Source organism: Phyllobates terribilis, unplaced genomic scaffold (assembly GCF_046119375.1).
Source record: "Phyllobates terribilis strain yellow unplaced genomic scaffold, ASM4611937v1 Scaffold_1__5_contigs__length_1240528914, whole genome shotgun sequence".
Taxonomy (NCBI): Eukaryota; Metazoa; Chordata; class Amphibia; order Anura; family Dendrobatidae; genus Phyllobates; species Phyllobates terribilis.
Genome location: NW_027362761.1, coordinates 367001831 through 367018273, shown reverse-complemented (window position 1 = coordinate 367018273; position 16443 = coordinate 367001831). Strand labels below are relative to the sequence as shown.

The 16443-nt window shown below is 40.6% G+C and overlaps 2 protein-coding genes across 3 annotated transcripts in view; one reads left to right on the top strand and one right to left on the bottom strand.

The window, feature by feature from the left end:
* Positions 1 to 16443, bottom strand: part of RPH3A (rabphilin 3A) — a 472799-nt gene that overhangs the window by 439740 nt on the left and 16616 nt on the right. The window lies entirely within an intron of this gene.
* Positions 6988 to 16443, top strand: part of RPL6 (ribosomal protein L6) — a 566325-nt gene continuing 556869 nt past the window's right edge. The window contains exon 1 of the mRNA XM_073676361.1: positions 6988 to 7002. The gene's annotated coding sequence lies outside the window, so the exon portion shown is untranslated. The remainder of the gene's footprint in view (positions 7003 to 16443) is intronic.

Below are 16443 nucleotides of genomic sequence, written 5' to 3'. Positions count from 1 at the left end.
AGAAGCTTTGCAAATTTTCCTTTTTATTTTTGGCATTTACTGATGAATTACTGATGATAAAAACTCATACACTGATGAAATCTGATGCAAAAACATTGATAGAAAACAGTCCAGGTTTTTATATATGAAAAAAAAAAATAACTGGACATCAGAATGAGGCCTATGGTTGTTTTCCAAGCTTTTTATTTCTCCATAGCAGATGTATGGGGTGCCCCCATGGTGTCTACAAGTTTGGTTGGAGCTATGCATGCACATTTAAAAATATCTACTTGCAATGCTAATTCATTGTATACAGTAATGCTCCTTTTAACTTCTGGTGTCAACATATCTCAGATTGTGTGTTTCAATATGCAATGAGAATCTTTGGTTAGCCCCACTGGGGAAGCTATATAGAATAGAAAAAGAGCTTGCATTTTTGCAGAAACAGCAGTAAATATGTCTATTCTGGAGACCAGTTCTATCTATGTGGATGGAGCTGCAATATTTGACAGCATATAAATCAGATGTGCCGCTATCTTGGAGTATTAAAAGAAACTGATCATGTAAAAAAATTTAATGCTTAAGAAAAGCATTCCTCACATATATTAAGGCTGTCAAACAGTCACAAATCAGGCACACGGGAGTGATTCAACCATATCACCGAGTACGCTGAAGATACTCGGTACTCGCCTGAGCATACTTGCTGAAAGGGTTAACCGAACATACTCGCTCATCACTACTCCTGATATCTTGCCTGTCAGTGCAGCAACTGCACAGCTTTAACATGCCATTAACTTGCAGATTAAACCCATATTTACAGGTCAAGTGTGTTTTGTTTTTGTTTTTTGAACATGACAGGTTCCCTTTCAATTTTGCCTGATCCCCCTCATCTGAGGACTGGAACTGGGCACTACTGTACTCCATCTCAAAATCATGTCTAGCCGGGAGCAATCACGGTTATTAAGGTTGAGCAAGTATGTTCTGTCCGAGTACGCTCGGGCCGAGCTCCGAGTATTCACAGCTGCTCGGTGATATGGTTGAATCGCTCCCGTGTGCATGATTTGCAACTGTTTGACAGCTTTATTACATGTGAGGAATGTGTAAGAAATTGACCGTTTTATTACATGGAGGAATGTCTATTTCTTACACATTCCTCACATGTAATAAAACTGTCAAACAGTTGCAAATCATGGAGCGATTTAACCTCATCACCAAGCAGCTGTAAATACTAGGAGCTCGGCCCGCGCATACTCGGAGAAAGGGTTAATAGATAATACTCGCTCAACACTAACGGTTATCTATGACTTCTCTATTCTAACCACCTAGTTCCTTCCTCTGCAGTTCCTCTGTCTCCCCGCTCTCAGACACTTGTCAGCCTCCCCATAAATATTCAGCACATCTACATGCAAATAGTACTTCAAGTTCACCTGTCAATCAATCACACTTTCTTGGGCTCCATTCAATGCCACGCTCCTAAAATCAATTAACCTTTTTTCAAAACACAGAGTGGATACAGCTCTGCTTGGACAGAATTTAATATATACATTAATGGATTTTATTATAGCGTACTGCCAAAATATATAAGCAAAAAAAAAAGCACTGGAGGAAAGAATCTCCTTCTATACAAAAGGCATAACATTTTCATATTGTATCATTTGCACTAAATTTGCCATTTTAGTGTCCTGTTTTAAGCACCGTCTGTTATATTTACGCAGCCATTTCACCAAAAGATTCATCCAAATATTTCTATTTTCTGTAAATTCATAAGATAAAAAACTCTTATTAGCGTGGATGCCTTACCAATCCAGTCACTGCAAAGACAAACCTAATTGAAGTATATGATCCTGATTATTAATGCATGGTGCATGTCACATGGATATAAATTCAAGTGTGGAAACATTCTGTGCACCCATCTGTTTTATCATCTCAGCCCTGTACACAAAACAAATATCCAGGGCTGCATTCCAGTTTTCTCAGAATCACACCGTTCTAATCAGACTGAAGACAATCAAGATTGGATCAACCTGACTAAATGATTTTTCCAGTTTAATTAAATGGCATAAGCATGAAAAGATAAGATTGAATGAAAATTGTAACCTAAAAAAAAATAAATAAATAAGCGCCGTCATTACATCATCGCATTTTATGCTCTTTTATTGGAAAGACACATTGTTAGGCTTTGACGGGCCTTACACTAAATTATTTATTATGTCAGCATAATTCTGATTATATTAGTAATTGATAGGGATTTTTACTTTTACATGACTTTATCTCAAAAGGATTTCCACATTGGAAACTGCTAATGTCATTCAATTCTGATGCCGTGCATCTACGACAAGGTGGGCTGTGCTGAACAAAAGTCTTCGCAATTTAGAGGGGAAAACAGATCTGACATCAGTGAGCTAATAAATAACTTCATGACAACAGAACAAAGCTAAAATATTTCAGAAGACATTCAGGAGCATTAAACGTAGGAATCTTTACTGTACTTTTAAGTCCAAGGATTTGATTTGTGCTTTCGTTAACCATTCTTGTTTTTTTTTACTGCTAGGATTGTGCAGCTGGCAACACTATTCCAGTGAGGATTCACTAGAATGCAGCCACGTAGAGTGACTGCAGACTTGTAGCCTAAGGACGGACAACCCCTTTAATGAAGTCCATCATAGGGTATTCATTTACCGGTATCCACTGGAAAGCAAACCTGACATGGTTGCAATAGTCAAAGGCCTCCCAAGGGTCTGTGTACTCTGACCCACCGGCGGCATTAGAGGACCACCAATCTGTTGTTTAATAGCCCATTTACACAGGCAGACCACAGTAAACCATTCTCGCGAAGCAATCTGTAATGGATCACTCAGTGGGTATACGTTGTAGACAGTAAGGCCGCAAGAGCAGGGCCCTCTCCTTTCTCTACCAGTCGGTCATTTTTAATTTGTTCACTGTATTTTATATTTGTCTTCTGTATATAACACCTTCTCATATACAGCACCATGGAATTAATGATGGTTTAAAAAAGAAATAAAAGGCTGATATTCTTCTCGGCAGCACAAGTCCTGTTTACACGGGATGATGCACCTCGGAGAACAATGATCTTTTGTGCTGCACAGAAGATCTCTTCACTGATGGATGAGCATTTTGCTCGTTAATCGAGAAACCGGCAGCTTGTTTAAACTGAAACATTATCCTGAATGAGCGTTCTTACGAATCAGTGTATATTTAGCTTAACTCTACCCCATCAGATCAAGAAAGGGAAGGACATAGCAGTTTGAATTATAATACACAATACTTTTTATATACCTGGAAAAAGCTACTGGAACAGGTGTTTGGCATTGGTTTACAACACTTTCCCAATTGAAAATATATGAACACTCAACCGAGCCAAAAGTACGTGTGTATGGGGGGAGTCAGGAGAGCTACCTTTCAGCCAAGCAAGAGATTGATGGACAGCCATATAAAGTGTACGGGCAAAAGAATAAGGCCAGGATATAGAAATCCAATAGTGGATTATAATTTGGGCTACTCGGGCAGCAATACTGCGATCTAAAACACTAGAGCCAATATGGATGTAAAGATAAGTTAAAAATTTCAATTGGTCTTTTTCATTTCAAGATAGGGTGAAGTGGGCTAAAGTAAAATGCTTAAAATTAATTCAATGTATATTTTGCACCTTTATTCCTTTGTATTTATGACCAGTATGTCAAGGAATTGTGCTCTTTTCAATCACGGGAATCCATATCCAGTAATATACTCCAGGCTCTCACAGTGTTGGAAACAGAAGGACCAGGAGATACTGTGAAAAGAAGATGTATAATCCCAAAATGTTATTTTTTGTGCCATTGTTGTAAAACTCAAAAGGTATGATGTGTTACAGTGCATCATTGTCACAAAAAGACACTAAGGGCTGATTCATTATTACACTTGTGGATTTGCAAGCATCGCTGCATTTTTTCCAAAGAATTTGATTTGCGTCAAAACTCAATACTGCAAACTTCTGATTGCCTGGCAAAGATGTATGTAACCCTGAATTACCCTAGGACTGTATTGAACCCTTTTTGAGCTCTTTAACCCCTTAAGGACCCTGGGATTTTCCATTTTTTGCATTTTCATTTTTTGCTCCCCTTGTTCCCAGAGCCATAGCGTTTTTATTTTTTGGTCAATATGGCCGTGTGAGGGCTTATTTTTTGCAGGAGGAGTTGTACTTTTGAACAACATTACTGGTTTTACCATATCGTGTACGGGAAAAGGAGTTCGTAGATACCAAACATGTATAGGTTCTTTTTTATTTAAGCGGTGAAAAAAAATTCCAAAGTTTTCTAAAAAATAAAAATAAAATAATATGGCCATTTTCCAAGACCCGTAGCGTCTCCAATTTTTGGAATCTGGGGCTGAGTGAGGGCTTATTTTTTGCGCGCCGAGCTGAAGTTTTTATTGATACCATTTTTGCTTAGATCCGATGTTTTGATAGCCTGTTATTGCATTTTATTGCAATGTTGGAGCGACCAAAAAACGTAATTCTAGCGTTTAGAATTTTTTTCTTGTTACATCGTTTACCGATCTGATTAATTTTTTATTTATATTGATAGATAGGGTGATTCTGAACGCGGCAATACCAAATGTGTATGTGGTTTGTTTTTTTTTAAATTATTTTATTTTGAATGGGGCAAAAGGGGGGTGATATAAACTTTTATATATTTTTTAAAACATTTTTTTTTCACTTTTTTGCATGCTTCTATAGTCTTGATAGCAGACTAGAAGCAGCACTTGTCTGATAGCCTCTGGTACATACAAGCGAGCAGATCACCTCTATGTAGCAGAAATGCTCCGACCACTAGGTGGCGCTCATAGCGATCAGCTCATGACAACCACTGGGGTCTGCTGCAGAGATTGACAGCGGCATTTAACATGTTAACAGCCGCGGGTGGATCGCGATTCCACCCGCGGCTGTTGCGGGCACATGTCAGCTGTAAGAATCAGAAAGAATCAAAGAAACTGCAGACTCACTAAACTGTGTATAGAGGAGCTGTACATTGGGGGAGTCAGTGGACATTATTAAATGTCAAGTGGAAACTTAAGATGCATTATTGTAAGGTAGGGGTAACATGAGCGTATGTTTTCTCGTGAAAGAGAATCGGGATGATTATACAAGTGGCACTCGGCTCCAACTCTGTCAAGAGTTCAATCCGAGTGTCATGCTACTGTGCTCAGATTCTCTCGCCTGAGAGATTCGCAGAGGAGGAAAGTGATTTCTCCATCTCCTCCATTGGCGGCGTCTGTGGTAATCAGATTGCACTCTGATGACATCCGAGTGCAGTCCGAGGGGTCACACACACCCATAGACTTGTATGGCTGAGTGCGATCCACTTCTCGAGCGCACTCACAGCATGCTGCGATTGTTTTCTCATACTTTTTGCATGCGTCCAATTGATACGCTCATGTGAGTGAACCCTTATAGGGGCACTCAGTATTGTGCTGTCAAAGGGGCAAATGTGGACACTGTTTTCTAGAGCATTTGCTCAGGGTATTATTTTCTAAGTGGCACTTTTACCATCTAGACGGGGGCATTATTACTATGTAAGGGGCACAGTGGTAGACATTACTATGTGCAGCAGCAAGAGGAGAGGTGCAGCAGCAAGAGGAGAGCTGTTATTGTGCCAAACAGCTGGTGCAGTAATAGGGACACATGGCAGCAGCGGCTCAGTATTGGGGTATCAGCAGGATGAGGATGTTGTGCAGGTTGGGAATAGATGGGGACGGGGCTGGAAATGTGAGAAGTCAAATGTGTCTTTGCTGCAATCTCTACCCGCGAGTCGTTGCTGGAAGAAGTTGCCAAATGGAAAAGACTTGAAAAATGAATGACTCCATCGGAAAGAACGTCAGCTGTAAGTCACTGTAACTGTGCTGTAATCTGTTACATTTTCTGCAGGACTGGTATCTACCTGTATATGTCACCATATGGCAGTAACATCAGTGTGCCACCATAATTGTAATCAGGGTTACCGGTTAGGGGCCCACTCAGAGGTTTCACCCCCCCCCCCCTCCTAAACTGAATTCTTATCTATGCCTCTGAAACAATCCCTAAAAGGCATAACATTAGTGTAAGCTATTACTAGTGAATGGCTTTCTTTTTTTCCTCTGCATAACCTGTAGTGAGAAATATTGCAACTGTCACTAACATCTGGATAAGTTACATCTCCAATTTAAATTCATTTTGGTACACAGACAACCTAGGATTATTCAGTATCGAGCTGCATTGTAAAATGGTAGATTTGGAATAAATGACTATTGATTTTACATAATGTCACCATATATCAGACCAAACACAACAGACCATAATGGAAATACACACAAAAGACAGAGCAGAATTCATGCAAATCATTTTATGTATATACTGTATATTTTGGCAAGTTGTTGCACATTAGGCTTAAAATGTAACCTGTCACCAAGTTGTCACAATATAAAGTACAGCCATCAACTTAAAGGGCCTCTTTTACAGTATTCTACTAAGCTTGTAAGGGGAAAGACCGGGGTGTAAGTACTTTCAGAGCAAGGGATCCGGAACTGCCGGGGCCGTACCTCTTGTTGCAGGGGGAAGACAGACTGCAAGCAGAGGAGTCAGGTGACAGGGAAGCAGGGGGTGTGTCGAGAGAGAGAGCTGGGAGGTCAGGTGACAGAGGGACTCCTGGTGTGACTAGAGGGAGGAAGAGACGAGTACGTTTTGCGCGGGAAAGCAGCGCTGGATCCGGCTAAGCAGAGCAGCGTGAGAGGGTCCAGGCTCCTGGCTCCAGGACTGGGAGCAAGAGCCGAGTGCAGTGGACCGGAGGAGTCAGGCCTACTAGAGAAGAGACGCAGGGTCGGTGGAGCCAGGCACGTGAGGTGCCGTGTTATGGACTAGGGGCTCAGCGGGTAAAACCGGAGACTGCCCGCTACCGCCAGAAGACGGAGCATTGTTTGGGCGGGGACGCCTGAAAAATCAACACCGGCATTAGCGTGCATCTGCCTTGTGAGGAGCGAGAGTCAGCCAAGTGAAAAAAAAAAAAAATGTTGATTACAACCGGTTTGACTCGGCTACATCCAGTTAAACTGTGAACGGTCAGTGATAGACTTTTACCTGCTTTTCCCTTGTTTTTCCCCTGATACACCCTGTGTGGAGATTTACCCTGTTATTATAAACTTCCCCTGTTTATGAACCCCGTATTGGCTGCTCTGTGTTTGTGTCGCTGCATCTAAAGTGCCCGTGTTACAAGCTCTAAGTAAGTCCCTTATCCCCTCTGCATAGCAGGAAAAATACCTTCTATAATTCCCCCGAACAGTGCTGTCCAATGGGTGTCGCTGGTCTTGCTTCGGCGCTTCCTTTCTTACACCAATCATTGTCTTCCCACTTGCTTCATATGGATGACGCGTCCCACATCACCCAAACAATTTCCCCCAATCAGAGTTACCCCTCTCTGCCATGCTGAGGGCAGACCAAAATATAGCAATGCGCATGTGCTGGGAGAGGCCAAAGAGCGACGATCACCCAGATCTAACTCCTATGATTCTATTCTGTCAGAGATGGTGAGCAGCAGCTGTAAGCTGACAGCAACGCAGCATTAGAGCTGGCTGTCAGTCAATGCTGGGGGTGCGGTTAAACCTGACGATCTTTATACACAGAGCAGTGACTGACAGTGAGATCTAATGCTGAGCCTGCTGTCAGTCAGAGCCGGTGACTGAAACCGCACCAGTGCCACCCCTATGGCTGGAATAGGGAGGAATAAAGTTAATGTCCTCCCGGCAATGGAATTCTAAGTGTCGGTGGCATACGCTGTCAGAACGCTATTAAACTGTAGATGAACGCCATATCTGCAGGTTAATAGCGTTTTTTTTTCACATGACCGGTTGCCTTTAAAATGAGAGATCCTCTGGTATACCTTTATTTTAATGCAATATATACACATTGTAAGTAAGACAATTCAACAAAAGCACCAACTGAAGAATGTGCGATCTGAAGCCGAAATGATTTCACTAGAGAGACTGCTCCTCTGTGCTGCATATCAGAGGCCTTCCTTTATGGAGCACACGATTACTGTTTTCCTTAAAGCAGTGGGGGTTGCTTGCATTTCCTGCTTGCTCAATACAAACAATGGACATGTCCAGCAGTCGCTGTATCCGCACAGTCAGTGCTGAGACTGATGAGCTCTTTCACTCAACACAAAAAAAGGAAATTATAAGAGAACACATTGAAGCTTCCTATCGGCATAAAATCAGATGGTGAGCACTTGGCCCTCTGGAAACGAAGCAACAACTGGGGAATAATAGTAAATGACTCCTGTCTTATTCCATTATTCAGTCTCCGCCTATGAACACTTGCTGGAAAACTTAACCCTTTCATAAAGATATATTTCTGCATGACTAATCCTTGGCTTTCTACAGTAAAATGCCCAACTCTATTACTTCTACATGACGGGTCAGCTAACAAGGGAATTCATTACAAGTTTGATTTATTAATAAGATTCATTGCTTGTTATGGTCACTTTGCATACTGAGAGGGAAAGGTAATTAACACCAATATGAATTTAAAGTCAGCGTTTAATACCTCCCACTATTAATGTGCCAATATTATCTTGATTGGGTCATATAACATTGATAGTGAGTGGTAATAAATGCCAAAATGATTTGCCATACAAACATATATTTAGGTTTACAGCCTGCAAAAGGTAAAAGTACGATATGTTACTATATGACAAATTGCTTTGGCCTTTTGTAGCAACAGATCAAGTCACCTATAAAATTTTTGCCAATCTTCTGTCACCACAGGCTACTGGGGTGGTTGATTTCAGACCTTTTGAAAGCAATGTAAAATTACAATATGGAAATAAAACTATCCTGGCAACAATGTACAGAGATCCATCTTGCCTTAAATGTGGGATGGAGAAAGAGGAATTGGTTCATATGCTATGGAGCTGCCCAGTGATTAGGTGGTTACAACTATAAATAATATTTATAGAATCAATATACCCCTGGATCCAAAGATTTGTGATCTAGGCTGAGATTTTTGTTTTGGCATCCATCAAAAGAAAATAATTAGAAATTGAGAAAGGAGTTTAAGATGTTCTAGGAATGTTTGATTAAAGGTGAGGGGGAAAGTAGGGGATAAATAAAATAATCCATGGCAAAAATATCCTTAGGAGAAAGGAGCAGTGAATGTAACCAGTGATTATGGTATAGACCAGTGGGCCCCAACCTCTCTGTCCTTGAGAGCCATATTCAGCTCCCGCCTTCCTCACAGTAGTGAAAACCAGAGCCCCCTTTACCAGTACAATTGCAACCAAAGCTTTTCCCACAGAAATAACATACCTAGATCCAGGTGTTCCCACAATACCCCCATTCAGTATTCTCGCATCAAGCAGTTCCACCACACTGTCGCAACCAACTTCATGCATCTCCTTTGACAGATTGTATCAGTATGTCTTCAGCTTACCATACTTAAGTTCTCTCTCACCACCCCCCCAACCCCCAACACCAGTATCTGTGCCTCCAGATCTGTTCTTCCTTGCGTGGATACTCACATAATTCACCCTCTTGGGACCCGCTCTTCATAGCCCTTTGCTAGACCTGGTGCTAGTGCACCAAACTGGCAAACATCATGGGTCTGTGAGACAAATGTGGATACCTAGCCACAAGTTGGGGACCCCTGGTATAGACACAGGCTGGAATCACACCAGCAAATGCCATCTGAGGTGAGAGCTTCAGATGCCACATGGTAATGACCCTCGGCTTCTGCACTGCTGCGTGCGGGAGCCGAGTTTCATGCTGCTGAGCTGCGATTCTCTTGCATGAGGGTCACAGCACAGCTGCGGAGGAGGAGACTGAGAAATAATTTTCTCTATCTCCTCCATGGCCTGACTCTGCGTATATCACACTGCACTGGGATGACATCCGAGTGCAGGCCGATGTTTCACACGCACCCATAGACTTTTATGGATGCAAGTGAATCGAGTCTCTCCGCAAATCACAGCAAACTGTGATCGTTTCATGCAGAATCGGCATGAGAAAGTAATCGGTGACCTGAGCTGGCCCATAGTATAACATTGGCCCAAGTGCTATGCAATGTTTTATCGCATAGCACTCAGCCGTGTTGTACGGTAGTGTGACGCCAGCCTTAGGTACAGATTCATCATTTGAGGGGTTTTTTTTGTCACCTTTTCTTTTTTGGTCTTAATTGACGTTTTTTTATGCCAAATTCTTCAAAACTGTGAGCACTGTAGAATATGTTGGCGTTATGTAAAGATTATTATTAAAATGGCGCAAATGTCTTTAACCTTTTTATATCTTCTTAGAGCAAAAAGGGACATGCTCGATTAAAATGTCACATGCAGCTCTAACATTTGAGGGAAAAAAAATAAAAAAAATCACTCCAGCAAAAAGTGGAGTACACTTGCGCAAAAATATTGCAAGTTTTTAAAAAGTCACATATGGAAAACGAAAACCATTCCCATGAAGTCGAACATAAAATAGACTTAAAGGTACAAATTAAATAAAAATATGATACACATCAAAAATAGGCAAAATAAAAGAAAAAACTGGCGCAAATGTAATAATGAAACGAGCAGTTAATGTTTTTCTTCTGACTAAACTAATTTGTGCCTATGCCAATTTTACTTTAAATTTTGCTTGCTAGAAGACATGTATCGTTTACAATAAAATAAATGCAAAGGTTTACATCAAAGACAAAGTTGCCAATCCATCTGGTTTTGCACAACCTTTGAAAAATTAGGTAATTAAGGGTCTGTACATGATGGCATGCAGTTAACATGGCAGTCATAGTCAGGCTCCTAATGACCTCATTTTTCAAAACACAGGTCCATGAGCAAATAAATGGGTTTGGAACCCCTAACCATGCAATATAGGTTTAGTAATCTGCAGTTCACGCATGATAGGGAAAGCAATTTATTTAGTAACATTTACTGCATCTCTGAAATGAACAAGGTTGTCCCAAAGTCTTATCAATCATGTAAAAATATAAGTTGCACCATTAGGATCAACAATAGCTGCAACCTAAAGCCTCTTAGGATTTGCCATAACTTTTGTAATTTGATTTTAGGGAATGTTAGTTTAGCACTCTTTGCAAGCACTGCTGTAAAACAAATATATAATTGGACAATTTTGTGTATGAAGTGCTCTTTTGCAGACCCCTATTGGATATTTTAGTAAGTCAATCCAAAAATTTAATTTTGTTCCTTAGCCATTCAGAAGGAGATTGGAACTCATGGTTCCTTTCATAAGGTAAAATGATATATGTAACACTAAGTGACAAAAAAAAATAGCAAAAAAAAAAAAAAACAGTAAAAGCATTTTTCACATTAAACTCTTGCATTACAAGTCAAAAGACTCCAAAATCTAATGAATCCGACTAGGTGATTATGAGTATAATATAGCAATAATAATCTCAGATAAAATCTTTAAGAGATACAAGTTATAGAGCAAAAATTGGAAGTATCTATAAAGATTCCCAAAAGCATCTTCAATGTGTGCCAAAATTATAATGTGGAAAGTAAGGGTAAAGAAGATATATCTAGGTGTCCATTCATCTGTGATAAGTGCTGTATAAAACAGTGGTCTGGTTACGTGGTCACAGTATACTACCACAGTTCCCCATTCACCTTAATGCCTCATGAGTTGTGTCCAAAAATTACCACTTTTGATTAATCTGTTCATAAAACAGCATCCAAATATTGGGATTGACTAAGTATTTGGGTTTTCATTCACAGATATTATGACATATGTTAGTATTAATTTTCTTCTTGCTACCTGCTCAAGAATCCCATTCCTATTACTACCTTCTCAAGAATCTCATGAGACTGCTAGGTGCTCTGTCGTTTGGGGTTGTGAGGGGCTACAGAGTCACACTCTTTGGATATTAATTTTTGTAATTATATATGGCTCTAGGTGCGAGTTATTTTTCTTTGCAGTAACTTTGGAAGGTTTCTCAATGTTTCAAAGATTTCCAACTGCCGATCATTTTGTCTCCCGGGGATTAGCTATTGCCAGACATGTCTGGCAATGGCTCCTTCATAGAAAACACACGAGTGCTCGGCCAGACAAATGCTCCTGTGCATTGGAGCCGTGGCAGCTGGCCAAAAAACTGACCGAACCATTGTTTGGTCAACAGCTATCTGGTGTATATGGCAGCCTTAAGAATTATATCAAATTATAGGAGTTGTCTGGTTATAACTATTTGTGGTGCACCAAGTTATTAAGGTAAAATAGGAAAAAGTATTTTTAACATGTGGTATGGTAATTAGATAATGCTGCTCATCATATAAATGTAGTTTTAAGCCCAAAACTATTTTATGTGTTTATTAGCATGCTCATTATCTAAATTAAATGGTCTAGAGGCACAAGGAGATTATGTTAGCCATCATTGGAGTCATTTTCAAGGAAATAAGCCTAGCAAATCTGATAGCATAGTGCACATCACTTTCTTTATAGACAATAGGTAGAGAAAAAGACTGAAAAAAGTTTCCTGGTGTCTAAGGATATGTGCCCACGAAGCAGAAAAAATCCAGAGCATCTCCCTGCCAGGAAAAACGCACACGGATTTCAGATGCGTTTTTCCTGCCAGGTAGAAGCATTTGTCAAGCGTTTTTACATGCGGGTTATCAAACGCTTTTCCAAGCGATTTTAGCATCACTTGGAAAAGTGCTTGACAACTTGGTCACACTATATAAATCCATGCAACCGGCATGGATTTATATAGTGTGACCAAGTTAATAGTTAAAAAAAGAATAAAAATGGTAAAACATAAAAAACATTATACTCACCACCTTCTGATGGCCCCCGGTCTTCTCTCCGGTGCGTCCTGGCTCCCCGGCGGCTCGCAATGGTGTAAAAGGACCTTCCATGACGCACCGTACAGGAGACAGGGGGCCATCAGAAGGCGAGTATAATGTATATTTTATTTTAAATTCTTTTTTTTAGCACGTACTATGGTGCCCGGGTCTGGAGGAGAGTCTCCTCTTCTCTAGACCTGGGTACCATCCGCACGTTGAATCACTTAATATCCGCATGTGCACATGTAGTCATGCGGATATTAAGCAATTCAATGCAAGTCGATGGTGGCACGTTTCCACAAAAATAATTGATATGCTGCGGATTTTTCCGCAATGATAATCCGCAGCGGAAATTTCCACAGCATGTGCACAGCACATGCGCATCATAAGGGACCATGGGGCACGTATTACCAAGCGTTTAAGTATTTTCGCTGCGGAAATTCTGTGGCAAAAAAAATGCTTGAAAAACGCATAGTGGGCACGCAGCCTTAGGGATGGCAGAAAGGGGTTACATGACCCATTCCCCCCCCCCCCCATCTTAAAGTTTTAAGCATTCATGTAAAAAATACAGCGATTCCGTGAAAAAAGTGAGAAAAACAAGGTAACACAAATGGGCAAAACAGTTATAAAATAAAAGGAAAAATAACAGAAATATCTAAAATTGTTCTACTCTTTCCTTGAGGGTAGAGAAGGTTTATGGATCACACTGAGCTCAGCTGACCCACATATGCAAACACCTTCCCATTGTTTAACTCATTTTATATACCTGGTCCTAGGCTCTAATTTCCAGGATGTCCTATATTGTATTATGAAAATGTCAGGGCTGTAACTGGATTGTAGGCTAATAAGAAGGCAAGAACATTGAAAAAAAACAAAAAAAACAAGATATTTAATATGCAACTTCCCCTCCCTTTAGTAAATTAAAGATGTTAAGCTTGGCTACAAAGGACCATCTGCCAAACTTTTAAAGCTCTGGCTCACCAGGTCAAAGTGTTAGGCATAGGCCCCCTCCTCTTCTCTCTATACACCGTCTCTATTGGAAAAACCATCAGCAGATTTTTTTTCCAGTAACATCTATATACTGATGGCACCCAATTATGCACATCTTCTCCCGACATCACCCCCACCGTAATACAAAACACCAAGAATTGTCTGTTAATTATCCCTAACATTATGTCCTCCCTCTGAAACTGAACTTCTCATTTTTCCTCTCTGCTAACCTACCTATACCTGACACTGCAACTTCATTGGTTGGTTCAACCATAACCCCTAATACTCACAGTCTTGGGGTCATATCTATCAGAACTTTCCTCTATCCCCAATATCGAATCACTCACTTGCTCATACCACCTGCACCTTATAAACATCTCCAGAATCCAACCATTTCTCACCTTTGACACTGCAAAAACCTCTTACTGTTGCTCATTCATTCTCATCTTGACTACTGCAACTGCTAATTAGCCTCCTTTACTCTACTCTCCAATCCATCCTCAATGTGGCAGCAGCAAGGGTCTTATTTCTGTCCAGCTGCTCCAGCAATGCCTCCACTCTGTGCCAGTCATTGAACTGATTGTGGGTGAGTGATAATTTTATATTGTATTCTGAAGTGGATGAACAAAGCTCTCCACAGTTCTGCGCCATAATATATCTCTTCCTTCATCTTTGTCTATTAACGTACACATGCGCTCTATTCTGCAACTGATCTCAGACCAACATTCTCCATAATCCGAACCTCCCATCTCCGTGATTTCTCTTGTCCTTCAACAGCGATCACTGGCCAGAGATCACTTTTCCACAGATCACTTACAGCGCTCAGATTTTATCCACTTCCAATTACTGTATGGTCTATCCAAAACACTCATGCCTAGTGCAGGCTGGAATGAAGAGTCATTACTGATGTCAGTATAGTGGCTTGTCTATTTCTCAGATCCAGTAAGCTTGAATCAGTCTGCTTTTCCGATGCATGCCTATTCTGCTCCTCCCTTACCAATGTACACCGCATACCTGACACCATTGAACCCTGCACTAATCTTTATTGAGTGTGTACACCAAGTTTCTTTAGCTTCACATTCTCAGTGAAGATTAGAAATCATTCACAGGAGGCATGAGCAGCGCTGGCAGTATGAAGCAACACTTAGTAGACTGGGGAGTAGCGCATGGGTAAGGGAAAGCAAACTGAGCATGTATTGGAAAAGCAGACCTGCACATGCTCATTGGAAGTGAGAAAAACACCAGTCCTGAAACAAGTGAGGAAGTTTAATTCAAGCATGATGAAGGCTTCAAACAAAACATCATTGGAAGTTGAGGAATTTTGATGACAGGAATTGAACTGAGGAGAAGCAATATCTAGGCACTGGTACTTATTTTGTGGTGCATGTAAATGTACCTTCACATTATGCATTATTTAGGCTGCAGTTTAGTATCGGACAACACTTTTAATGTAAATTTGGCCATTTTCTAGTGAAGTGCACTTTAAAGAGGTATTCTCGTGTTAGTGAGACAGCATAAAAATAAGGAAGTTTGCTATTGATTTGCATTTTCTATCTGCTGTCATTCTCCTTCTTTAAAAGCTTTTATCTTATATAGTGTACAGCTGGTTTGCATGGAGCTCAGCCACTAGTGCCTGGCCCAGTGTGCTCACATCCCAGGAGAGGAGTTAACTCCTGAGATCCCAGCACCTCTCTCTAGCCCATTTGATTTCTTTACAGCAGTTGACTGCTCATCTCCCCATCTCTCCCCCTCAGCTCCTGAGCCAATATAAGTCTTGCAGAATCAAGCGACCCTGCCTTCAGCTGCTTCCAGAGCAGGTTTCCAAACCACAGCTATCGCTTTCTTGAGTTGTGTGCTTGTTTAAATGCACCATTATCTCTATATGTAAATACAGTGATATCAGTATACATTTCAGAACAAACCAGTGATAGCTGAATGTGTTACAACAGAACTCGTGCTGAGCATTGTAGTTCTACAATCCTGCTACTCCCATGTTCAGTTCTTGGTCAATATTTTACATTAGTCTTTGAAAGCCAAAACCAGGAGTGGGTGATAAATACTGAAGTGGTGACATGTTTCTATTATACTTTTCCTCTGATTGTTCCACTCCTGATTTTGGCTTTCAAATACTTATGTAAAATATTGACCATTACTGAATACGGCCAAAGGAATAGTTCCCCCCACCCCCTAAACCAGTACTGTGAGCTGCTCAAGAAACAACTTGAGAATAGCCCTATAAAGAGCACCAGCCTCAATCCATTTACAATTATAATGGATTGTATAGAGGTGGGTAACAAACACTTTATCTCCACATAAGCAAAAAATGGCAACCCCATCAAGTTCCTTCTCTCACTCTGGTGGGCAGTAAAGGCCACCAAGTCATACTAGGTTTCCTTGCAGCAACCTCTGGAGGGAGGAAAAGTGTATAACCAATGGAATTTTTATAGGAAAAAAAAAAAATCTACTGATTTCCAGGGATGTGAGTAGAGCTACTTCCATCTGAAAAAGGATTGTCTTCATGAGACATCCTCCCTAATTTTCAAGGGAATATACAGTAACAAAAACACAGCAGCTTTCTTCCAAAACTGTGGCACACTTGTCCACAAGTTATGAGTGGTATTGCAGCTCAACTGTATTCACTTTAAATGGAGCAAAATTGCAATAG